This window comes from Gymnoscopelus braueri (genome assembly GCF_963280865.1).
Source record: "Gymnoscopelus braueri genome assembly, chromosome: 23".
Classification (NCBI taxonomy): Eukaryota; Metazoa; Chordata; class Actinopteri; order Myctophiformes; family Myctophidae; genus Gymnoscopelus; species Gymnoscopelus braueri.
The window spans coordinates 18,871,015-18,896,628 of record NC_137625.1 but is presented as its reverse complement, the minus strand read 5'-3'; the positions used below and the strand labels follow the sequence as shown (position 1 = coordinate 18,896,628).

The 25,614-nt window shown below is 42.4% G+C and overlaps 1 protein-coding gene and 1 long non-coding RNA gene across 2 annotated transcripts in view; both read right to left on the bottom strand.

Annotated features, from left to right (window-relative positions):
- Positions 1–9,165, bottom strand: part of LOC308079424 (uncharacterized protein) — a 28,005-nt gene extending 18,840 nt beyond the window's left edge. The window contains exons 1-2 of the mRNA XM_080420900.1: positions 8,948–9,165; positions 2,131–2,189 (exon numbers count right to left, since the gene is read on the bottom strand). The gene's annotated coding sequence lies outside the window, so the exon portion shown is untranslated. The remainder of the gene's footprint in view (positions 1–2,130; positions 2,190–8,947) is intronic.
- A 711-nt stretch (positions 9,166–9,876) lies between these two features.
- LOC308079518 lies at positions 9,877–24,900 on the bottom strand. The gene is made up of 7 exons (XR_013932615.1): positions 24,798–24,900; positions 23,777–23,801; positions 20,872–20,913; positions 20,276–20,355; positions 17,540–17,602; positions 17,246–17,292; positions 9,877–12,106 (listed from the first exon to the last, which is right to left on the bottom strand). It is a non-coding gene; the product is annotated as an uncharacterized lncRNA (long non-coding RNA).
- Positions 24,901–25,614: the final 714 nt, after the last annotated feature.

The following is a 25,614-nucleotide window of genomic DNA, read 5'->3' as shown; positions in this document are numbered from 1 at the left end:
TGCAGCAGAATACTGCGCCCCAGTGTGGAGCAGAAGCCCTCATGCGAGAAAAGTCGACGTGGCTATCAATACCTCCCTCCGGATAATAACTGGATGCTTAAAGCCTACCCCTGTGTCCTTCTTGCCAGTCCTCGCGGGAATAGCACCGGCCGGCCTCCGACGGGAGGCTGCCACCCTCGCCCTGGCCAGGAAGGCACAAAAGTATGACTGGCACATCCTGCACAACACCACAATAACACCAGCACCTCCAAGCAGACTCAAGTCCCGCCACCCCTACAACAAGGCAGCACAAGAGATGCTCAACTCCACCTCTGAGGACATCTCCAGAGATGCATGGTTGGCAGCAGCTTGGAAGCAGGAGTGGGAGTCAGCCGGGCCCTCCCGAATCCACCGCTACATCTGGGACCCAGGAGATGGCGCTATTGGAGGAGACGACCTACCACGCCGGCAATGGACCACACTGAACCGTCTACGAACTGGGGTCGGTCGCTTTAAAACATCAATGAAGACGTGGGGCTTGGCGGACAGTGCAGCATGCGAGTGCGGTGACCCTGAGCAGACCACTGACCATATAATCACCATAAGCCCCTTATATAGACCACCCTCCGAAGCCAGCCTCTTCGACCTTGGACCAGAGATGCGGGCATGGCTACACGACAGAGTTGGACCTCTGACGTTACACGAAAGAAGAAGAAGCCTGCTCTCCGACAACGTGGAACAAGCACTAGAGTGTGCCAAGGTTGGCCTTAGGCTAAATGCCAAGAAAACTGAGGTGATCACCTATAACATCTTACTGGAACATCCATCTCTTACAACAACAGAAGGCACTGTGCTTAAGGAAGTCATGGACTTCAAGTACCTGGGCTCATGGGTCAACTCAACCGAGCAAGATCTTAAAATGAGGAAGGCACTTGCATGGAGAGCCCTGAACGGCATGACCAGTGTATGGAACTCCAACCTCCCCCGTCAAATCAAACTCAGCTTCTTCTATGCAACGGTAGAGTCTGTTTTCCTCTATGGCAGTGAATGCTTGACCCTGAAGCCAACCCTGCAGAAGTCTTTAGAGTTTAGACGGATGCTACACCAGAAGGTTGCAAGCAGTACTTAACATCAACAAGAGTGTACATGTAACCAACAGGATCCTGTACGAGGGAATACCAAGGGTGAGTGAGAAAATTGCAGACAGGAGAATGAAACTAGCTGACACTGCAAAAGGCATCAAGAGCTGCCAGCCAGCAAATTGGTGCTGTGGGAACCAACACACAGGCATCGGTCACGAGGACGTCTCACACTAACATAAGTGGATGTACTCAAGTATGATGCAGGAGCACAAAGTACCAATGAACTGGCCAGATGTATGGAGAACCAGGATGACTGGAAGCAACGATGGAGGGCTCGTCTGAGGACGACCTAGAGAGATTGAGCCTTGAATTCATGGAGACTTTTTTGTTTTTGTGGCATTCCTAAGCCAATAATTTGATGACGCGCAAGTCTATGGACATATTGCACAAAGACAGGTGCAACTGTTACTTAAGGCTAATGTGTTTTGGGGGACTGGAATATTAAGGTCTATTTAATGCATATTGGTAAGTTCCCTCCTTGATGAAAATAGTATAAATAAATTAAACGTTTAAGGATATCTGGCTATTAAATCTTGAGTTGCGCCAGTTTAGATGAAAGGGTAATAAGCCAAAAACTACAGAAAGACTGTAAGAGATAATGATACAATCACCTCCATGTGGGCACCCAGGTGATTAAGTACGGATACACGTTACCATGACAACCACATGCCAAGTTATGTCCAGGACACAGACCCACAGGTTCCATGAATGTAGATAGATAAATAAAACAAGACAATGTTGAGTAGTTGTTATAAAATGAATAACAAATGAGAACATTTTGTGATTTATGGTTCTTGAATACGTACTGTAACATATGTACAATATAACAAGTAACTACAAGTGGTGAGACATAACTCATGTGTACCTTTGGTAGGTAATATAAAAGTATAATATAAATACAGGGAATAAAATGAATACATGCTCAGTAGTACAGTATTTGAATTCTAAGCGTGATAAACACAAGAAGTATAAATGTACTGTAAATAGTGATCAGACAGAATGCACATACCTGTACAAGTCAATAACAGCAACAGAAATGTTCTGTAACATGAAGTCTCCTTATCAATCCTGTTGGAAAAACACACAGGGAAGCCTGTAATATTAGGACACATTTCTACTATCAAACTTGAACAATTTGTTTGAATGACACAGATGCATGTTCACAATCGTACGACTAACATTTATAATGTTTATGTTTTGTAGACAATGTTTACATTGTGTACAAAACAAAATAAAAGTGCATTGTATCCTATATGTCTGCTCTATGTTGAGCACTCAACAGTAGACACTCCCTACACAAGTTGTATCAAGTTGATCAACATCTACTGTATCTATTTCTCTTCTGACCACATACTGGTAACCAGAGGAGTGATGTTAAATTGGCAATTCTGTCAAAATGTTTGTCTTTAAGGTTTCATGTCATTCATTTTATTTTATTTTATTTTGATTTTTTTGTTTTGTTTTATGACCTCAATCACACCAAAAAAAAAAACTGAACTTTGAACTCTCAGTGGATTTTCTGTCAGGGGTTTTCTGAATAATTTGGCCCCTGGACTTTGACGTCATAGACCATTAATCCCGCCCCCTCTCCTCCCCTATCCTTCTCCCCCTGGGAGGGGGGGCGGAGCAGAGGCGATGATTGACAGGCAAAATCCCTCAACAGCGACACCCGCAGGCAAATTGTTTTTTTTTTCATTGCAGCTGAAAAGGCCTCAGAACACAGAGAGAAGAAAACCTGCCATGTCTCACTGGAGTGGATTTTTATACACATTTGAAGGACCATGATAAAGACTTTTAATGTTTTGTAAATCTGACTGTCATGAAACTTTTAAGTAATATAAAGTATGCATGAGTAGAACATGATTGAACATTGAACATTTAATTTGCTTCAAATTGCTGCAAAACCTGGGTGACTGGGGTCAAAAGTACAGGGGTCAGAAACAAGCTAGAGGGGTGAGACTTCTTTTGCACATGCTCAGTAGGGTCCTCTCTCTGCCTACGGAAGGGAAGAATGATATGTATAGGGGGCGTGTCTGATAAAATGAATATCAAATATCTAAATACAGAATCGAGCAACTTAAAAACTGTCTTGGGTGTTCACAAAAGTAGATTACCCTTTTTTTAAATAAAGGGAAATATCCCTTTACAGGGTCCCCACACATTTTTAGCAATGAATTTCCAAAACTTTTCCAAAACTTTTCCAGAATATTTAGCCCAATTTCCAGGCCTATATAACAATCATTCAGCGCAATAATGTGTCTCTTACTCCTATGTAGAATGCCCAAAGATAGGCAGTGTAGCAAAAATAAAGCATAGAATATAGAATAGTACAATTTCATTCAAAATTTCGTGCAAAATTAGGGCATAGCTCACTGGAAGACTCATTATGGCATCCGTATGACTTATTTTATTTAAATAATATATGCCATAACACAGCCCGTTCGGCGAAAAACTACTTATGTTACATATTTCGTGTAATGTTATACATGTTTATGAAAATGTTTTGTATTAACAAAATCAATAGCCAAAAACAATGCATAGCCAAATATTTTTCCAGGACCCTTGATAAATTCCAGGACCTTTGATCAATTCCCAAACTTTTCCAGTACTGGATTATTTTATTTTCAATTTCAAAATATTTCCAGGAATTTCATGACCGTGGGGACCCTGCCTTTAAGAGACTTTCAGTTGCAGTTCTTGCCCAGCATGGGTCTGAATGCAACAGTGGTTACTCATAGCAACAACAGATGTTGCAATCAAGAAGGGAACACTTAGGTTACTTTGTGAATGCTTACTATTTTAAAAGGGCTTAAATGAAACAGTGACAATAGTCAGGGAATATTATCAGAACATTTTGCCAATCTGGGATAAATTCCTTGCCAAGACATTTCTTCACAAATGTGTTTGTAAAGGTGTCTAGTAGTAGCCTCGCGTAGCGAGAGGGCTTCTTTTTTTTTTGGGACTGGCAGATTCGTCTGGTCCCAGGCTAGTCTAGTAGTAACACATTACAAAAAGATTGAAATTCGACAACTTACAGCTGCTGAAAGTTGGGGTACACGCAACCTTAAGGGCCATTCACATCAAGCACATTAACTGTAACTATAACTATAAAGATATAGTTATAAAAAAAACGTCGAAAGTCAAGTGGATGGCAGAGTTCACACCAACTATAAGAAACATACAATGGTTAACGACGATATAGTTATAGTTATCTTTAGTGCTCAGTGTGAATGGCACTTTACTCAGGTGGATGGCAGTCCACACCACAACTACAACAAATACAATGCTCCTCGGCTGTGGAATGCCCTCCCTAAAAGTGGACTAAAAACCTTTCTTTTTAACAAGGCATTTGCCTAGATGGACTCAGTGATGCCATGTGTGTTTGTTTCACTTTTTAAACTTCTTCTTAACTGTGTTTAGATTACCTTTGATCAGAATTGTATTCATTTCACTGTTTTATTACTGCTGCTAGAATCCTCCCTGTGGCTGTGATTGACCATAACCCCCCCCCCCCCCCCCCCCCCATAGACATACTTTGAAGTTTCCATACAGGGTCGCTAAATCATTACCTTGTTTTGTAGCAAAGCTGAGAAATAAATGTGTAAACTGAGAAGTAAGTGCGCTATTTTATACACAGAAGAAGCAGGCAGGCAAGCGACTTTATCTCAGGCTCTAGGATTCTGGTGCCCCCCCCCCCATGTGCATGTGCAACCACAGACACGCATGCACACACACGCACACACACGTCAGTCAGTTTATAATTTATACGTTAAGTATACTGGAAATAGTAGATATTGGCCAATATAGTTTTCTAATATAAAAACACTGTATTTTCCACTGTATTTTCTCATCTGTTTCAACAAATAAGAAGTAGAAGTGTTTGTCTCCAGAAAAGAGGTACTTTCCACTTAAAAAAAAGAAAAAAGAAAAGTATTCTAAATGTCATCTTCAAGAGGAAGTAGTGCATGCTGCATTGTCATTTCATATCAGCTACAGTACAAGCTACAGATTCATGCCACAAGCATGTGGAAGTGAAACCCACAAACCCAAACCCCACCTCCCCACCACACACACACACACACACACACACACACACACACACACACACACACACACACACGCGCACGCGCGCGCGCGACACACACACACGACACACACACACGCGCACACGCGCACACACACACACACACACACACACACACACACACACACACACACACACACACACACACACACACACACACACACACACACACACACACACACACACACACACACGATGGACGAGTGAATTAACAGCAAACTCTCTAACAAGAAACAAGCTATAGGATACTGTAAGTAATACTATAGCTGCCCCCTGTCATCATTTGACCACCAACACATGGATGATCCATGTGCAGATGTTGCTCCAAAATATTTCAGTAATGCCCCTGAAATATTAAAGGTCAAATGTATCTTACAGGCCTTTATGTGATGCCAATGCCATTGTATCCAAATATGTCCAAATAATATTATATTATCTACAAAAATGCAATTTATTATCATAGCTAGAAAGCAGAGATTTAGCCTGAAAGTATTCGGGCAATTTGGACATTGGACATTGTTAAAATAGCAAATCATAACATAAATAAATCAGTTAAAATCAATATTACATTAATTACTTTATAACCAGCTTGTCAGTTAAAACACATTGTGGCTGTATTCAGATTAACTTGTTGCAAATCAAAACATGACTTTAATATCGTAATAAGACATTGGTTGGTAGGTTAGATTACTAACAGTATTAACTATAGTGCTTTAACCTTTGAATAAAACCCTTTTCGTTTTAACCAAAACATATCACTTAACTAACTACAGGCCTAATAAACAGGAGATTGGTATAGAAGTGTCACGGTCCGCTCCTCGGGCCGTGGACGGTGACCTTATTATTTGGACCTTGTATGCCCTTATATGGTGTCGGACTCCTAAGGGCTATTCTTTAGGCCTGTTTAGGCCGTTCATTATGTTCGGCACTCTTGTATTGTAACTCTGTTGCCTTTGCCTTGGTTTTCCATACTCTTGTTTTGTAGTAGTGTTTCCTGTCTGCCTTGTTTACTGTTTCCTGTCTTGTCTCACCTCCCTGTGATTGTTGTAAACCTAGTCACCTGTGCTCGTTGCCTGTTAGCCTATCCTGTGTTGATTGTCTGTTGTGTTCACCTGCGTCCTGTTAATCCCCTGTCTATTTAAGTCCTGTGTTTGCTTCAGTTCCCTGTTGGTTCGTTGTATATGGTCGTGTGAGTCCTTGTTAGTTTGTGCCTCTTTGTTTCCTTGTATCTAGTCCACTTAGCTTGCCCAGTTTAGTTCTTGCCCTACTCCCTCCTTATTCTGACTGCCTAGCTGTGTATTGACCTTGCTTGTACCTGGACTGTGATTACTGCCTACTCCCTTTGTTTGGTGTAAATAAACACTTTAAGCTACGCTGCCTCTGCCTCTCATCTTGCGCTTGGGTCCTACACCTCCCTGCCTCGCACGTGACAAGAAGAGGGAAGTTGCTGAAGGAGGGAGGGGGAGGGGCCACAGGTAGACTGCATTCAACTGCATGTGGCTTATTATAAAATTAATTCTGTTATGAATATTCTCGTTTTATTCCATATTAAAATAGCAACGTCATTTTTGTAATGGTGGATACATAACATAATTAAATTAAACGGTTTAACCGTTATCGGTTTAACTGGTAACCATTAAAAGGATCCCTGGCAAATAAGCCAGGGATGCCTTAATACAGGGGGTCTGGGACCCCTAGGGGGTCTTCTGAGTTACCAATGGACGAGTTTGATGCACCTCTCATACACTATTCTTCAGGGCTTCTTTAAAAAAAAAATACCTGTGATTTGTACATTATCTTAATTTCTATTTTTATTATTATTATTATTTTCACGGTATTTTCATTATTTTGTTGTCATATTGTTTTTAATAAACTTTGTCAAAAGATATATTTTCTACAATTTTGCATCTTTTCAAAGGAACCAGTGCACACACTTAATGCCCACATGGGCATCCCAGTCAGGACCCACTTCGGTCCCACATAAAATTGCCTAGTTGGGGCCCACCTAAGGCCCAGGTAGAACCCACGTAAAGCCCACATGGGCATCCCAGTTAGGAACCACTTCGGTCCCACATAAAATTGCCTAGTTGGGGCCCACCTAAGGCCCAGGTAGAACCCACGTATAGCCCACACGGGCAAGCCCAAGTGGGACCCAAGTGGATCCCGCTGACATTGCCCACTTGAGGCCCATATGGTTTAGCCCACCTTGAAACCATATGGGGCCACGTCAGCCTCACATAAATTGTCAAGTTGGGGCCAACCTAGGGCCCAGGTAGAACCGACTTATAGCCCACATGGGCATCCTAGTTGGACCCAAGTGGATCCCGCTGACATTGCCGACATGGGGCCCATATGGTTTAGCCCACCTTGAAACCATATGGGACCCACGTGGGCGTGCTGGCTGGGCTAGGCCACATGAGCATCGGTTATTTGAAAATAGCCGATCTACAAGCTCACAGCGCTTTGCGGTGCGACACGTTGTGAGCTTGTAGATCTGTTATTAAAAAATGAATAAATCTTGAACAAAGATTTGAATATTTTTTTAAAGGTTTCATGACGTTCAGTTTTACCACACATTAAAAGTCTTTGTCATGGTCCTTCAAACGTGTATAGAAAGTTTTAACAAAAAATCCACTCCATTGATCCATGGCAGGTGTTTTTCTCTCACATTTCTAAAGCCTTTTCAACTGCAATGAAACAATAAATCTTTGCCTGCGGGTGTCGCTGGTGAGGGATTTTGCCTGTCAATCATCGCCTCTGCTCCGCCCCTCCAAAGGAAAGGATAGGGGAGGGGAGGGGAGGGGCGAGGAGGAGAGTGGGCGGGATTAATCGGCTGTGACCTCACTGCCGAAGGGCCAAGCTCAGATTACTTTTCAGCCTAATTATTCAGAAAACCCCAGACCACAGAAAATCCACTGAATGTTCAAAGTTCAGATTTTTTGGGTGTAATTGAGGTCATAAAACCCCCAAAAAAATGAAAAAAAAAATGAATGTCATAGAACCTTTAAACATTTTAACGACACAAAATACTTTTAGATGGGGGGTCGTGGACAAATACATATTAATCCGGGGGTCCTTGACATGAAAAGGTTTGAGAGAACCACTGGTTTAAACAACATTAGACAGTAAGCCCAAAATAAGCAACTTCATTTTAGGAACAAGCCAGAAAAAATCGCAACCAGCAAACTTCCAATAATTTACCAGTGACTTTACAGAAAAACAAGCACAAAGTTACTTAATAAGCTGACATAGCAACACTGAGAGGGAGGGGGCCGCTCTGCCGTTCTACTCACTATGCTGGGCTACAGAATTTCACCGGCTACGTGGTCCTAGTGCCTGCCTGATTACTCTCTTTTTTTTTAAATAGAACGTACACGACCCAATACTGGTAGAGTCCGTGGCCCACAGGGTCCAAACGTGCCTCCCCCCACCACCTACATCCCTGGTTATGCTCTTAAAGTGTGGGAAAACTTATTTTTCATTTCATTCCTTTTTTAAAGTTAGCCTCTTCTGACCACATAGGCTACCATGCAACACACACCAAAAACACAAAATGAACTTGAGAACAAACAATTTTTTTTCAAGAGGAACAAAAAGTCACTACTGAGGCTCACAACTACAATAATAATGTTCTTAAGTACACAGCATATGCAAAAGTTAACAGCATTAATATAGAGGTTAACATAGGGATCAGCTGAGAATATTTAAACCTATGAATATATAATGTTTTCACATAACCTACCAATTTTATGTCCGTATCAGCTTGATAGCCCTCCGCTCAACGTAGGTGAATGAATTCAGTCCAACCCAGCAATGGTGTTTTTTATGAGAGAGAGAGAGAGAGAGAGAGAGAGAGAGAGAGAGAGAGAGAGAGGACATGCTGATGCGGAAATGAGATATGGTAGACTACTTCCTCTTGCAGCATAGAATACTTAGGGTGTGATCACACCGAAGTTTAATTCTAAATGACAGGAAAGTGCTCCCTTCTCAGAAATGCATCGTCAGAATCCGCCCTCATAGGTCAAATTCCAGTTGGGTGTGACTGCGCGAATAGGGCACGGTCACACCGCACTTTTATTCTACCTATGAGGGTGGATTCTGCCGATGCATTTCAATGGGAATGGAGCGTTTTTTTGCAGAAATCTGCAAATGGCAGCAAACTGCTCCATTCCCATTGAAATGCATTAGCAGTATCCACCCTCATAGGTAGGATAAAGTGTGCTGTGACCGTGCCCTTAGAATACTTTTTTTAAAGTGGAAAGTAGGCCTATATGTCTTTTCTGGAGACAAACACTTTTAGGGCACAGTCACACCACAATATGGTTGTACAAGATGTAACAAAGCGGCAGGCGGAGGGGGATTTAATACTTATTACTCTTGAGTACATTTCCAAGATAAATATGTTACTTTTACATTTCTAGGAAGGCTGTAAAGTACTGAGTACTTTTAGGTTGGCAGTTTTTTTCTCTTGCCTAAAATGCAATTGGCCACACTTCTGCTCTCACGCTAGAGTGTTTCTGGCTTCCCCCTCCGCTCGCCTCTTTGTTACATCTTGTATGGGTGTATAGGAGTAAAAGTATTTAGTTCTGGTGCACATCAGTGCAGGTGGTTTCAGAGAGTTACAGTACTTCTCTGAAACAAGAGTTAGGTCCCATAAATTCATTGTGAAAACATTACAGCAATTCATTGATATAAAAATGTAATATTTACTTTAACTTTTACATGTACTGTACTTTAAGTATTTTTCAAAGCATGTACTTTTGAATACTTAAGTATATTTAAAAGCAATTACGTTTTTACTCTTACTTGAGTAACATTGTGACTGAGCTACTTTTACTTGTAGTGGAGTAAATTTGACAAGGAGTATCTGTAATCTTACTGTACTGAGGTCGAGTACTTCCACCTAGGACTTAGGTGGTGCCTTATCAGTCTCTTTTTTAAATAGAACGTACGCGGCCCACACTGTCCACATACTTCCCACAGATTACAATCACCCAAGGAGAGTTTGAAAACATGACTAATGACAAAAATGCTCCCATGATCCATAACACGTTTCGGGCACGTCTTCAGTGCTGAGGAAGGCCGAAGTGCTGAAACGCAGATTAGCAGATTCTAATCACACAGTGAATGTTTGTCTTTGTGCACATGGCAGAAAGCAATGTTGAGTTGTTGTGGCATTGTGGATTGTATTATGTTTTATGTTGTCTCTGGGTGTTGGTTTATCTGCACTAAACATGCATTTATTTCACAGCATGTTAACATTTGATACAAGTTGACGACTTTACTTAAACCACGTTGAAATAGAATACAGGTTGAGGAGAGGAGAAGAGAGAAGAATGCAAGCATGCACATACTGCACGCACACATGCACAGATATAACAAGGGTTGCATACAGTAAATTGAACTACCGGTATATAAAAACCACAGATACACTGGTCTGACCGTGGCATTGATAAGTGAAACATATTTCACACACAGGTTCTGGGTGTGTCTCCATAACGCTCTGTTTCAGATAGGGTTCTCAGAACCTAAATTGGGCCCTGCTCAGGAGGTGGTACTAACCCTGAGTTCTGGGAACCCAGAAATGATAACTTGTACTAAAAAAAAAATTGGACGCTGTACCTAGCCCTTCAGGCAGGGGTGGTTCTAGTTATAATGGAAACATAAACAAAAAAACATCAAAGAACTTCACGGGTTCTGGAACGTTTCGGGTTCTAGGTTATCCTTTGTAGTGGAAAAGAGATTAAGATGAATTAACATAAACTGTGCTGTGTGTAATGACAGCTTGTTCCCAAGAGATGTTCTGTTTTCAGCTCCTATACCTACATTAATTAGGTTGCAATTTCCTGACAACTGACAGATATCTTGCTGAAAGAGAAAGGGCTCAGTTTCCTGGAATTTCTGTGATTTAAATCTCAACGTCAACGATTTTAAGTTCATGACAACAGGGTCATTTTGCTTCAAAACAGCCCTGGATCAGATAAACTTGCCTGTATTTTCTTTTCCTACCATTTCACTTCTTGTAGCTGTATGAGCAAGTGACAAATAAACCTTGATTGTTGATTCTTATAATTTACCCATGTTTGGTTAAGTAATAATGTGAATTAGCCGAAAGAAGACGAAGAAGTCCAAGCTCACTCTTCTGGCTTGCGCTCCGATTGAGTTGTGTGTAGTGTTGCCAATGCAGTTGACAGTCTATTAAGGCTCATTCTATGATTACAATCTTGTTGTAAGTCATGATAAACCCAACATGTAAATGTAATGCAGTAGTAACAGTAATAATGTAGCAGTGATATAGTAGTCATGTAGTAGCAGTATTGTGGAAGTAACAGCAATAATGCAGTAGTAACATTGTAGCAATGCAGTAGTAATAGTAATAATGTAGCAGTAACATTGCAGCAATGTAGCAGTTGTAGTAGTAAATATAGTTGCAACATAAAAGTAACAGTAATAGCAGTAATGTAGCAGCAACATCATAGTAATGTAGAAGTAACAGTAATAATGTTGTAGTAATGTGTGGATATTCAGTTTAACCACTTGAACATTAGCGACCCTATTCTGGGCAGAACATTCGGCGACAATAGCTTGTCTTGATCGGCTAGTCTCTCCTAGGAATGTAGTGCACTCAAAAAGCACAATATTTGTCTTTAAAATGATGTGGAGTGACAGTCTTACGTACCCAAAAATACAAATGCGTACAGAAACACAAAACATGTACTTAACATGTACAGTACTTGAGTAAAGGTACTTGGTAACTGTGCATCACTGGTTATCAGTGACAAGCTGCTGACATGGATAAATGCTGTACAGGGCCCACTCTCTGCCGACGACGTCCGTCGTTTTAAGCCAACGCTGTACACAGGACCCACTCTCTGTCTCTCCCTCTGAAGACTGGCAAGTTCTAATGAGTCAAGGAAATGGAGAGGAAGAGTAAGTCACTTATATAAAATGCAAATGCCAAAATCCATTTCACATAAACAAAAATAATGGTTTGAATATTGTCGCTGTCAGGTGGTAACCAAAACCATTAGATAATTAGATTAAGTTTAAAATAGATAATGTTTTACACAGACCAAAATGCATTTTAATACTATTTTAGAGTATTCTTCCAATGCACTGCTGCCATTAAAAAAAATGGTGCATTTGGATCTATTTATGTAGATCACTGAAAACATGGTCATTGAAAAAACCCACACTGAACATAACCCACTCCTCATTCATGGTAAAACAGTAAAACAGGTTGACAGTTTCACTTTGGACAATAGACTTAGGTTTGATCAACACATGAAATCTATCCATCAACCTTTTCAGCAAAGACTTCATGTAATCCGCAAGTTAAGATGATTATCTGTTGCCCCTCATCTTCTGTTATTACTGTGCAAAAGCATTATTCAACCTGTTCTGTTGTATTGTTCCGCATGTTTTTTCACTATACTGTCCATGCCTAACAGAAACAAACTTTTCAGTATTATAAGTATTGCTTCCAAGATCATCGGACTTCAGACACCCACACTTTCTTTCCTTTTTAATTTTTTTTGATATTTATGGGGGCTTTTGACTCGAACCCGCGATGCGCTGTCAGGCTACTTTGGAACATAGGTGCCATGACATTACATTTTTACATTACAGTCATTTAGCAGACGCTTTTATCCAAAGCGACTTACAATAAGTGTATTCAACATAGGTAGGGAACGAAAACTACTAATCACCAGAAGTCTTTAGTGCATTATCTGCAAAAACAAGCAACCAAGAGTATACCTAGCGCTACGGTAAAAGTGCAATATATCAGCTACCTATTTCCTTAAACAGATGAGACAAAATAGCTAAATCAAATGAGCATGAGCTAAAACAAATAAGTGAATCGACTAAACAAGATCCAATAAACAATCCAATAATCCAATAAACAATACAGCAATAGAAAACAAGCGTTCGTACAACTAGTTAACAACAAGTAGGTCAGGCAGAGAGGAAGGGTAGTGTTTCCTGAAGAGGTGAGTTTTCAGCCTGCGGCGAAATATGGGCAGTGACTCTGCTGTCCTAACATCAGTGGGAAGTTCATTCCACCACTGTGGGGCCAGAACAGAAAAGAGTCGTGACCGTGTGGATCGGCCAGAAGGACCCTTGAGTGACGAGGCAATCAGTCGCCCCGAGGTGGCAGACCGAAGTGGTCGGGCAGGGGTGTAGGCATCGACCATAGCCCGGAGGTAGGAAGGAGCTGTTCCTTTCACTGCCCTATAGGCTAGCACCAGGGTTTTGAACTGGATGCGAGCCGCTACGGGGAGCCAGTGTAGAGAGCGGAGAAGGATGGTTGTGTGGGAGAACTTGGGGCGGTTGAACACCAGACGAGCCGCAGCTTTCTGAACAAGCTCCAGGGGTTTGATGGCAGATGCCGGAGCCCCAGCAAGGAGGGAGTTGCAGTAGTCCAGGCGGGAGATGACGAGAGCCTGGATGAGCACCTGGGCTGCCTTCTCCGTGAGGAAGGGGCGAATCCTCCTGATGTTGTAGAGCAGGAATCTGCAGGACCTCGTCACTGATGCGATGTTTGCCGAGAACGTCAGTTGATCGTCCAGGGTCACACCCAGATTCTTCGCAGTCCGAGTTGAGGTCACCACAGCATTATCAATGGTGATGGCCATGTCTCGGTGTGGACAGCCCTTCCCCGGGAGGAACATCAGCTCGGTCTTGTCCAGGTTGAGCTTCAGGTGGTTTGTCGACATCCACTCCGAGATGTCAGCCAGACAAGCAGCAATGCGTGTCTCCACCTGGGTATCAGAGGGGGGGAATGAGAGGATTAGCTGGGTGTCATCGGCATAGCAGTGGTAGGAAAAGCCATGGGAGTGGATGACAGCACCCAGAGATGTAGTGTAGAGAGAGAAAAGAAGAGGACCCAGAACCGAGCCTTGGGGAACCCCAGTTGTGAGCCTGTGTGGTTCTGACACAGACCCTCTCAGCATCACCTGGTAGGAGCGACCCGTCAGGTAGGATGCAAACAGGGAGAGTGCAGAGCCTGAGACATCCATCCCCTCGAGGGTGGAGAGGAGGATCTGATGGTTCACCGTGTCGAACGCTGCAGACAGGTCCAGGAGTATCAGAACGGAGGAGAGAGAGTTCGCTCTAGCGGCATGGAGCGACTCCGTCACTGCCAGGAGGGCAGTCTCTGTCGAGTGACCCACTTTGAACCCAGACTGGTTGGAGTCCAGGAGGTCGTTCTGGTGGAGATAGGAGGACAGTTGTTTAAAGACAGCACGTTCGAGAGTTTTAGATAGGAAGGATAGAAGGGAAACCGGTCTGTAGTTCTTGATCTCAGAGGGGTCAAGTGTCGGTTTCTTCAGGAGGGGGGTGACTCTGGCAGTCTTGAAAGTAGAGGGAAAGTAGCCAGATGTCAGAGAGGTGTTAATAAGGTGGGTTAAGAAGGGAAGAAGTTCAGGTGCAATAGACTGCAACAGAGTGGATGGGACCGGGTCCAGAGAGCATGAGGTGGGGCGACTAGAGGTAATAAGGAGAAGGACCTCGTTAGGGGAGAGGGGAGAGAAGTGGGATAGAGAGGGGATGGGGGGGAGGAGAGGAGTAGATGAGGGTAGAGAGGGGGGGGTGGCAGGCAGACGGGTGTGGGTAGTGCGCAGGGCACCAGCCGGGGGAGGAGGGAAGGAGGATCGGATATCGTTCACCTTCTTGTCAAAGAAGTTGGCGAAATCGTCGGGGAGGAGGGACGAGGAGGGAGGAGGGGGTGGTGGTTGCAGGAGAGAGGAGAAAGTTTCAAAGAGTTTTTTAGGGTTAGAAGCAGAAGCCTGAATTTTAGTGCAGAAAAAAGCAGCTTTAGCAGCGGATAGAGAGGAGGAAAAAGTAGAAATGAGAGATTGGAAGGTGAGAAGGTCCTCCAGGAGGTTGCCATTTCTCCATTTGCGCTCAGCCGCTCTCAGGCTCCGTCTCTCAGTCCGCACTGAGTCCGACAACCAGGGGGCAGGTGGAGTTTGGCGTGCAGGCCTGGTGGTGAGGGGACAGAGATGGTCGAGAGAAGAGGATAGAGTAGAGAAAAGAAGATCTGTGGCGGTATCAGGGGATAGAAGAGCAAAGGATTCAGGGGCAGGGAGAGCAGAGAGAACAGAGGAGGAAAGAACAGTGGAGGAAAGTGAGCGAAGATTGTGACGTGAGGCAATCATGTGGGTAGGGAGGGGCTGTGAGGGGGGAGAGGAGAGAGAGAGAGAGTAGGACATGAAGTAGTGATCAGATAGTTTCTTACCCTTTTCACTGGAAAGAGGAGTGACAGACAGGTTAGCAATAGAGCAGCCTCTGGTGAAAATCAGGTCCAGTTGGTTGCCCGCCTCATGGGTAGGAGGAGATGGGCAAATAACTAGGTCAAAGGCGGCGAGAAACGAAAGTAGTGGGTCTAGCTGCTTCTCAGTCGGGAGGTTGAAGTCACCCAGAAGGATGAATCCAGAGCCATCGACAGGGAAGTGGGAGACTAGATTGTCCAGCTCCTCCAGGAAGCCACCAGCAGGGCCCGGTGGGCGATAAACAACTGCAATGGTGAGCTTGACTGGATGAGAGACAGTGACCACATGAAATTCAAATGAGGTAGGAGAGAATTGTGACAGTGAAACAGGAGAGTATTTCCATTTTCTGGAAATTAGCAGACCAGCCCCACCACCTGTCCGCACGGCTCTGGGAGTGTGAGAGAAAGAGTACACATCTGACAGAGCCGCGGGCGTAGCAGTGTTTTCTGGTCTGATCCAGGTCTCAGTCAGAGCAAGGAAGTTAAGGGAGAGCAAGGATGCGTAGGCTGAGATGAAAGCAGATTTGCCTTCCACCACAGCCGAGTGGCAATTCCAAAGCCCTCCCGTTACCACTTGCTCGACGTGAGTGGAAAGAGTGGGATATATTAGATTAGTTGTATCGCGACATCTGGGTGTAACCCAGTGTTTTTGCGACCACCAGGAAGAGGAGAGGACAGGAATAGGAAGAAAACACATCGTAGATCACTAAACATATACACACTACTATAAATACTACTACTATCACACTACTATATATCACTAAACACTGTTGCTGCTTATGAAGAGAAGAAGCACTCAATGTGGAAGGCCGTAAATTGACTAAGTCGGACTTTGACAAAGTCGCCTGTCGCCTTTGGTCGCCTGGCCTTCGGTTGCTGGCCGCCGCTTAAAAGCTGACGCTTTCAGAGCAAGTATTTAAGGTCACTTCAACTGATTGCTAATCGCCTGCGAGGAGTGTAGGCTCCTCCCCTATTTATCGAAGACTATAGAGCTGGTTCAGGTGAAACTGCCTTTAATGGGGCTGTCAGCTGACCTCTAGACCTCTAGACCAGCGACCCGGACCACACCCACTGTTTCTGATATGAACAATAAGACCATGTGTACAGTGGGGACCTCATGTTTCGTCTTGGTATGTTGTTTTGTGCTATATGGTTGTGTTTCTTTTTTTTTTACTTAAATTTTTATCCCACGATTTTGTAACCCCATTTTTTACACCCAGTGCCAATTGTCTATGTAATCCTGGGCACTACCTTCCCTCTGCCAACCTAGGGAGGCCAGGGCCGAGCTCATGCCTCCTTCAATGCATGAGAGCCAACTGACCTTCTTATCACCTGACAGGGGGGAGGTTCCCAGGTTGGACGTAGCGCGTGGAAGGAACACGTTATTCCAACCAGTTCCTTTCACCTCCATCAGGCGCCCCGGCTGGCCAGGGGGAGGCAGTATAGTGACCAGGATTACTGCATGTTTTTGTGAGGGTACCTAACACGGGGAGAACATGCAAACTCCACACAGAGTAGGCCCTTTCGCCAACCCCACCTAGGGTATGGGCACTGATGACGCGGAGGAGAGAACACGCCCCCAGCGCCCACAGCGTCCCCTGCGGGAATCGAACCCAGGACCTTCTAGCTGTGAGGTCTAGATGTGTTGTTTTTCTGTTGTTGTTTTTGAACAGACTTGTGAAGACAAATATCCCTTTGGGGACAACAAACATTATTATTATTAAAATACCAGTGTTCTGCTTGATATACTGTGTTTGTGTAGGCTACCTCAGAGTCCAACAAAGTGCATGTTTTACCAGGGTGTCACTTAGCATCTGAGGAGAGAGGGAGAGATGAGAAAGGTAGTATTTCCACAATCATAATGTTTACAATACATACACACTAGGCCCTAGGGCATTCACAACTACTGAATTTTAATAGCCATCGACTACTAGCACAAAGTAGTCAACTAGTTGTGGAGATACTATACATCATAATTGTTTCATCCAATAACACTTCACATTTCTCATCAAAAACGTCTCAGTAACCAGTAAAAGTTTAAATAATGCAGAAGGGACAAACCTGGATGTATGTGCAGCCTGCAGGGCCATTTAAGGAGTCAGTCTTCTACTTGAGCGCCCCAAACTGAAGGCACAAAATCAAATATGACAACTATGATTTGTTTATCAACAATTACCCATGGATGTATTAAGAGAACAATTGTGTCAGGGCCCACAGATGCTCATATCCTTTACTTATACTGCCCTGATTTATAAAGAAAATATTAATAATAATAATGAAAATAATAATAATTTAAACAAATCCTCGACTAGTTTGACTACTGCCACAGTGTCTAGTGGTTATAGTGGTCGACTAGTGGGTGAAACCCCTAATACACAACACAAGTAGATACATCATGTTACATTATTATGTAATTTCTGTACTTTGATGTGTTTTTTTCCTAAAGCTACAGACAGTTCAGTTCAGAGAAAACCCTAAGAACATATTCACCAACTCTCCAGACTCCCTTCTCTTCATATGCAGAGGTGCACCGTCTGAATGGTCAGAGTGATTCTAGTACTCCCAGAAATGTCCTTCAGGTACTTTTAGACTGGCACTGGTAGCAAACAAAAATAATTACAAGATTCAGCACAAAGCATTTGTCTATACAATGTGTTATTGTATAATACAAAAGAAGGCTTTGTTCTGAAACAAGTACTTTGTACTACCGATGCCAATTTAATAAAAGCACCTGAAGGACATTTCTGCGAGTGCTGGTAATCACTCAGACTCTAATATAACTTTTCTAGACCAAGGGTTCCCAAATGTTTCAGGCCGCGACCCATATTTTCACTGTATTGCCCATGATGGGCAGAGGACAATACCAGTGGATTCAGTTCTTGAGCGGTATGCCCCAGAAGTGTCATTTCAGAAGAATTTGGGGGTGGCAAAAATAACACTTAAAGGACGACTTCACCCATTTTCAACCTATCTTCATATATTTGGTCCTCACTAATAGTCATGATAAAATGGTCCATTTTTTTTTTAGTCTGTGTCTCCTAGGAGGGCTGTGGACACTTCAGAAAACCGCCTACCAGTGACATCATCATTTGGCAGATTTTCTTTTCAAACAAGATTAAAATGTTTTAATTTAGATTTGTATTAACGTGAGAACAATGGCTTCCATTATAGCATGCTAACTTTCCAGGAATAGATAGCCTACAGCTTCTATTAGCTTGGATTCCCCATCAATGATGTCACTGGTAGGCAGGTTTCTGAACTGTCCACAGCCCTCCTCTGAGACACAGACATATTATCATGAGCATTAGTGATGACTTATTATATGAAGATAAGATGAAAATGGGTGAAGTCGTCCTTTAAGCCCCATTTCCAATAGTGGATCTACAAAGTCAGCATGTAGATCCACTATTTTCGCTATTTGTGGAGGGGAAAGAGTAAATGTTTAAAAAAGGTTCACCTATAATAATGACATTCCCAAAATAGAGATGCCAGGTTGAAAGTGGTTTATAAATGTATGGTTGCAGATAAGAAAACACATATCTATCTATGTGCAGCACTCAGCGTTGATCTGAAATCAGATTAATCAGCAAGTTCAGAGTTGGGGAAAATATGCATAAAAGAACAGAATTTGAGGTTACATGTGAACACTAGGGGGTGGCAATTGGCATCCCCTGAGACCCCAAATGACACCCTTTCCCTTTAAGATCTGACTTTACTGGCATGGATCCCTAGGGTGCCTACCACCAAAGTGAGTCCCTGCAGAGGGTGGCATTATCAATTATCAAGCCCTGCGGATCTCACACAAACACACACGCACGCAAAATGCGTAAAAGGAAGCATGCAGCCCCCACATGCACATACTCATTACACTCTAATATCTGGCTTCATCTACATAGAGCATATAGCCAGTGTTCTCAGGAGCACACCCCCTGGTATATATAATAATCTAGATTTATTGTATTTTGCTGTAGTGATTTTGTTAAAAGGATCTGTATATTGATAGTAATCATTGCTGGTGAGTGTTTGTTCAGTAACTGGATTCCCCCCCGTCACGCCAGCTCTTTCAAAAACAGTTAAACATTTTCAAAAATAGCAGATCTACAGCAGCTCACAACGCATCGCTATGCGATGCATTGTGAGCTTGTAGATCTGCTATTCATCATAGGACAAAGTACAGTATTTAGGGCTTAAGTAGTTACATATCCGGCAATAAATTACTCGTATATCGTAATCAACATGTTGTCCAATAAGTGTGGATAAGTAACTTTTTTTACGGAATATATTTCGAAAGAAACGATTGCGGTCATTTAGAAATGGTTCTATTTGTGTTTTTAATAATAGAAAATGTAAATGATAAAATTCTCAGTGAAGTTTACCGTTTCACTGTTGTCGTTTTGGACAATAAAGTTGATCTTTTAAACGGTGAAACATCCTGCCTCGTGTGGTTTTGTTCCCCTAGGCGGACTACTTTCGTTTGTGGATCTACCATGAGGATTTCTCACTAGTTCTTGCTTATGTGGACCTGCCATTGTGCTGCTACTTTTTGCACCTCATGTCTAACCTCAGGTACACACCTGCTGTTTTTGTATGCTATTTATGCTGTGTTTATGTAGATTACTTTTTCTTTGACATGTTTCTTTATTGTTTTTGTCCTTTCTCTCCCTCTCTCTGCCCCCCCCCCCCCCCCCCCATTTCTTGCTTGAACAAAAATGAATTCCACCTCCTGGTTTACACCTGTAAACCTGTGACACAAAACCCTTATTTTTTTCATTGCAAAAAGTGTGTGCTTAGGCTCACCTCTGACTGTAGAGCCAATCTGAACAGGAGGCATATTACTGAGATCTGAGGGCAGACCTACATACACACCTCCGTAATTTCTGAGGAACACACAGACAGACAGACAGACAGACAGATTCAAGGATAGAAATTGTATACATGCCAATTTTAACACTATCCTTAAAGCCTGAGTTATAATTGTTGTGGTGTCAAGAAGGCCTAAGGTGATTCTTAAAAAAAAAAATTGGAAAAAAATCGAAAAATGTTTTCATGAGCTTGAGCTATGAGCTTGTATATCTGCTATTTTTGAATAGCCAAAGAAATCTAAAGTGACACAGATGCGTTCCAGGTCTTAAAGGGTTAAGTACCGGAAATAGCAGATCTACCTCTACAAGCTCACAATGTGTCGCACTGCGACACATTGTGAGCTTGTAGATTTGCTATTTTAAAGTATTACTAATTATAAATAACTCAAACCTTTTCTAATTGTAAGACTACAAATCTTTTTACCTTGAAACATTACATTTCACTCTTATAATGAGACTCATAATTAAATACATAATACTGTAGTGTAGATACAAATTAAATGTATACTCACACACAATCTCAAAACTTACATTTTTTTCTCATCATCTTCGGCTGGAGCCTCCTCTGATGTCCTGTTATTGATCATAATAAATAATGAATAAAGCTTAAGAACACACACACACACACACACACACACACACACACACACACAGACCAGTGAAGCTAAATAAAGATCACTCAGTCTAAATTAACAAAGTCACATCAAAGTAAAGGTCAAGTCAAACTAGGCACTGTTTGAAGTCCAGCCCGTGTGTGTTTGTGTACATGTATTGTGAGTTTGCGTGTGTGTATGTCTACGCGCAGGTGTCTGTGTGTGTGTGTGTGTGTGTGTGTGTGTGTGTGTGTATGTATGTGTACATGCATGTTCATTGGTCATGACTCCTCGTTGCCATGCAGTAATTGGAACAGTCAACAACTTAAAGCATTGGTTCTCAAAGTGTCCTGGGGGGGGTTCCAGGGGGTCCCCAGCAACATTAGTTAATAGCGTCACAATCATTTTAACCACTTTAACCATTCATTTATAACTTATAATATTCAAAAATAGCAGATATACAAGCTCATAGCGCATCACTTCGTGCCGTGCTATGAGCTTGTAGATCTGGTTTTTTTTTAATCGTTGTGGCCCCGCGAATATCATCTGATGTTATTGTTATTATGAACTTCTTCCCTCCATTAACATAAGACACACAATGTACTACAAAAGAAAACAGTCAGACAATCTCTAGGCCTCTAATGATCATACCATGGGATCCCTATAATCCAAGGTTGGAATATACAGTAGCTTTTAGGTTTGGACTAGTGGGAGACAAACAGTACCACAACAAACTACACTGCACTGCAGCAGACAGCAAAATAAATCTACAATGGATAAAGCTTTTTTGACAACCAGTAATGTCAAGGTTGTTATTGTTGCAGCTATAAGAAAAGCCATGTCAACTGGTGTTCATGTTATTAAAAGGGTCTAAGTCTGAGGGTACAAAATGGAATTCTTATAGCCTATCAATAATATCAATCATTTATCTGGCCTCCTAAAGCTCCCCTGGGATGTCCCTGATGACTACCCCAATCCACAAGTATGTTGAGAAGAATCAGTGGTGTACAGTAACTAAGTACAGTACTTGTACTCAAGTACTGTACTTAAGTACAATTTTGAGGTATTTTTTACTTTACTGGAGTATTTACAATTTTCAGTACTTTTACTTCTGCTCCACTACATCTCAGAGACAAATATTGTACTTTTACTCCACCACAATAATTAGAAAACTTTAGTTACTAGTTACTTTGTATATTTTGATTATTAGCAAGCAGGCCCGCAGCTGCACTGAGCTGCAAGCAACACTGACTGAATTGAATTGAAATTGACTGTGGCTGGCCTGGCCTGAGCTTAGGAGAGTTTTTTGTTTTTGCTGCAGCACTTAAGCGCTGCGCTGGCTGTGGCTGGCTGGCCTGACCTGATTTTTGGGAGCCAGGCAGGCCACCGGGAATAGTCCCGGTCCTCCCGACGGCCAATCCGGGCCTTAGTTAAGGAGAACTCCTTCTAACGCTATGGACCAGAGTTAGGCTGGTGGTTCTTCCTGGGCCTATAGTGTGAATGCTAAGTTTGACCATGATTAGCTGTAGGCCTGCACAGACGGCTACTAGATGTGAGGGCCAGGCTACTAGATGTGAGGGCCAGGCTACTAGATGTGAGGGCCAGGCTACTAGATGTGTGGGCCAGGCTACTAGATGTGAGGGCTGCATAGCGGCCCAAACCTCTCTTTGTATAAAATTGTGTTGCAGATTAAACTTCTCCATAGATAGCTTCATAGACTTGTTTGACAACACCATCAATCAGTGTATATTGGATTCATGTTGATGTGTATTTTCAGACATTTAGCAACTTGAACCGTCAATACTTAGTAAACTTGACCTTTCACTCTGTACTTGGTCTGCTTTTTTTTCTCTTCTACACCAAACCTCTTTGCCAAAAAATAGCCAATCAGCGTGAGGCGTTGTGAGCTTGTAGATCTGCTATTTTTGGCAAAAGTCTTCCTCAGAATAGGGATGCTAGGGTTCAAGTGGTTAATGTAAAAAAATAAAATAATACTCCTATCAGACAAAGATTTGGTGGCCCCCCTGTAGTAACTCTGAGGACCTCCTCCGGATCCCAGACCCCCTGTTGAAGACCCCTGGACTAGAGGGCGTCAAACTGGAAACCCTTGCCTTGTTTTTCGAAACACTGGCAGCGGTTATTAGGGTTTTACCGCAACTACTGTGATGTCACAACGAGTCCAGTTAATTTGTTTATCAGAAAAGTCTAGCCAGAGCTGAGTCATGTATGCTGGGAAAGTGTTGTTTTTCCTCTGCTGCTCTGTGACTAATCAGGACAGCTAAACACTAAAGACTATATAGTGAGTAGTAGGGACACAAATAGTCACCTGTGAGGCATCTAGGGCCTACGCGAGGGAGTTTTTTTCCCCGGTCACTTTGCACAATAAGGTGCATCGACAGTAAAGTGGAATGTAAAAATGAATTGTCATTCTTTCAGTAAATCAGACCCGATTCCTTAAACGGCTGGATTTTAATTGTGTGACGATTAACAATAATTAAACTGTTGTTTCTCAAATTTATGATTCATGGTGTCGCTCGTCATTCATACGTACAGTAACAGATTTTTAAATGATTATATTGCATGAAAAGCAGTCAAAGTAATTTGTTTTTTCTCAACCACAAAGGTACAAGTTATTTACTGTAGATAAATTAGACTGCATTTAGACAGATGCTAGGTTTACCTGGCATCCAAGTTTCTTTTAGGCACAATTTTTTTTTCTCTCTGCACTCTAAATTTCAATACAGCAAAGCATTTATATGAAAAAGAAAATGTACGTGGTAATTTTTTACTTACTACTTAATTACTTGAGTATATACTAGAGTGAATGAATCATTGTTACTCACGCTTCTTTTGAAGCTTCAGCTTCACCTGTGGAGACACACACACACACACACACACACACACACACACACGTGACTAAAAACTCCTGCACCATATTGCAAAGCAAGAGTATTTTTTGAGTCAAATCAGAAATCAAATAATGTGAAAGAATGCATGACTTCTTCTGCGAACTAAAAGGATAATTTACATTTACCTCACATGTAGCAAGCATGTGTACACACACACACACACACACACACACACACACACACACACACAATGTCTATCTATCCATTTGTCCACACACTACATTGTTCTGTTGTTTATTTTCTCACACAAACAACATCTATCTATCCATGTATCTATATCAACATACACTACTACAACTGTATTCTGTTGACACAGACACACACACACACACACACACACCCACAGAGACTCCCAGGGTGGGAAACAGCTGAGCAGCAGGAAACCTATTGAAACACAACACCTGTCATTTCAGATGACTGTGCGCTTTCACTGTCCCCGTCTTTTCCACTTGACTCCACTCCTCTGAGAGAACCCCTCACACAAGACTCAACTGTTTATATAAATACTCTTTGTTGCGCTGATTTATTTGTTCATCTCAGGATAGAAATAATAACATAAGTACATACACCAAGACTTCCAGGTATAGATCGTTAATGTTAAATAATATAATAATTGAAGCCTATAGCCAATTCCAGGACTTCTATAAATAAATAACTTCACTAGTTATCTAGACAAGAGCCATACAATACATTGAGTTGTCTAACATGATGACATTTAGTTTATATATTTTAATAATACATTTTACAAGCGTGCTGGTAAAATGTATTACCACAATTATCTCCTTTCTTTCAGTTCACTGTTGAGGATCTGTGCAGGGTAAAACTTGTGTTTCTCTTTGCTCCTCTCTCGTCTCACCGGCAGCGACGTTCCCTGGGGGACTGACGGGCATCAACACAAACGGTGTATTAACACAAACAGCTACAACGCAAACAACCACACATACACTTAACTTACCTCCAGTAGTGGTGTTGGCAGAGGAATTACCACAGCCCATCCTGCATCAATACCCGAGAGAAGAAGAGAGTTGAGAGAGAGACTAGAAAGGGGGATGAAAGAGAGAGAGAGCAAAAAAGAGTGTGGGGGGGGGGACTTGAGAGTGTTCCGAAGATTCAGATCAGACGAACGGAAGGAGAGGCAAGGAAAAGATGGGTGGAGGATGGAGAGGATGACATGGGAGCAGGTGAGGGGATGGCAGGAGAGAGGAGAGGACAGGTGCTGGGTAGCGGAGAAGAGGAGGTGTTAGATGTAGGCTTGTCATCGCATTCCCTTTCCTCTCTCTCTCTCTCTGGGTATTGTGCGGTATGGGTGACCGCAGGACACGTGTGGAAGTGGAGGTTTGAGGGGGTGTGGGGAGGGCGAGAGAAAGAGAGAGAGGCAAAGTTAATAAGACAGAGAGAGAAGACTGAGGAAAGAGAGAAAGGTAGCCACTCCTTCAACCCACGCTGGAGGTTCCTGGGTAACAGGTGGGCTGGGCAGTATTTAAAATTCTGCAATATGGTAGAGAAGAGTTTAAGAACCATATGCATTTTATTAGACAGACAGACACACTATTATATAAGGATGTTTAGGCACCTGTATGCCAGATCAATATTTAAATACAATAAATATTGTGGTAACACGTTCTAGGCATGCATAAAGGACTGATAAATCCTGGATTCCCGGTTGGCCACAGCTGATTGGAAAAAGAAAGAGACTGTTTCAAGAGTCTTTGTCACAAGTCAGAAACCACTTCAAATAAAACACTTAAAGCAATATACATTCACTTTGAGGC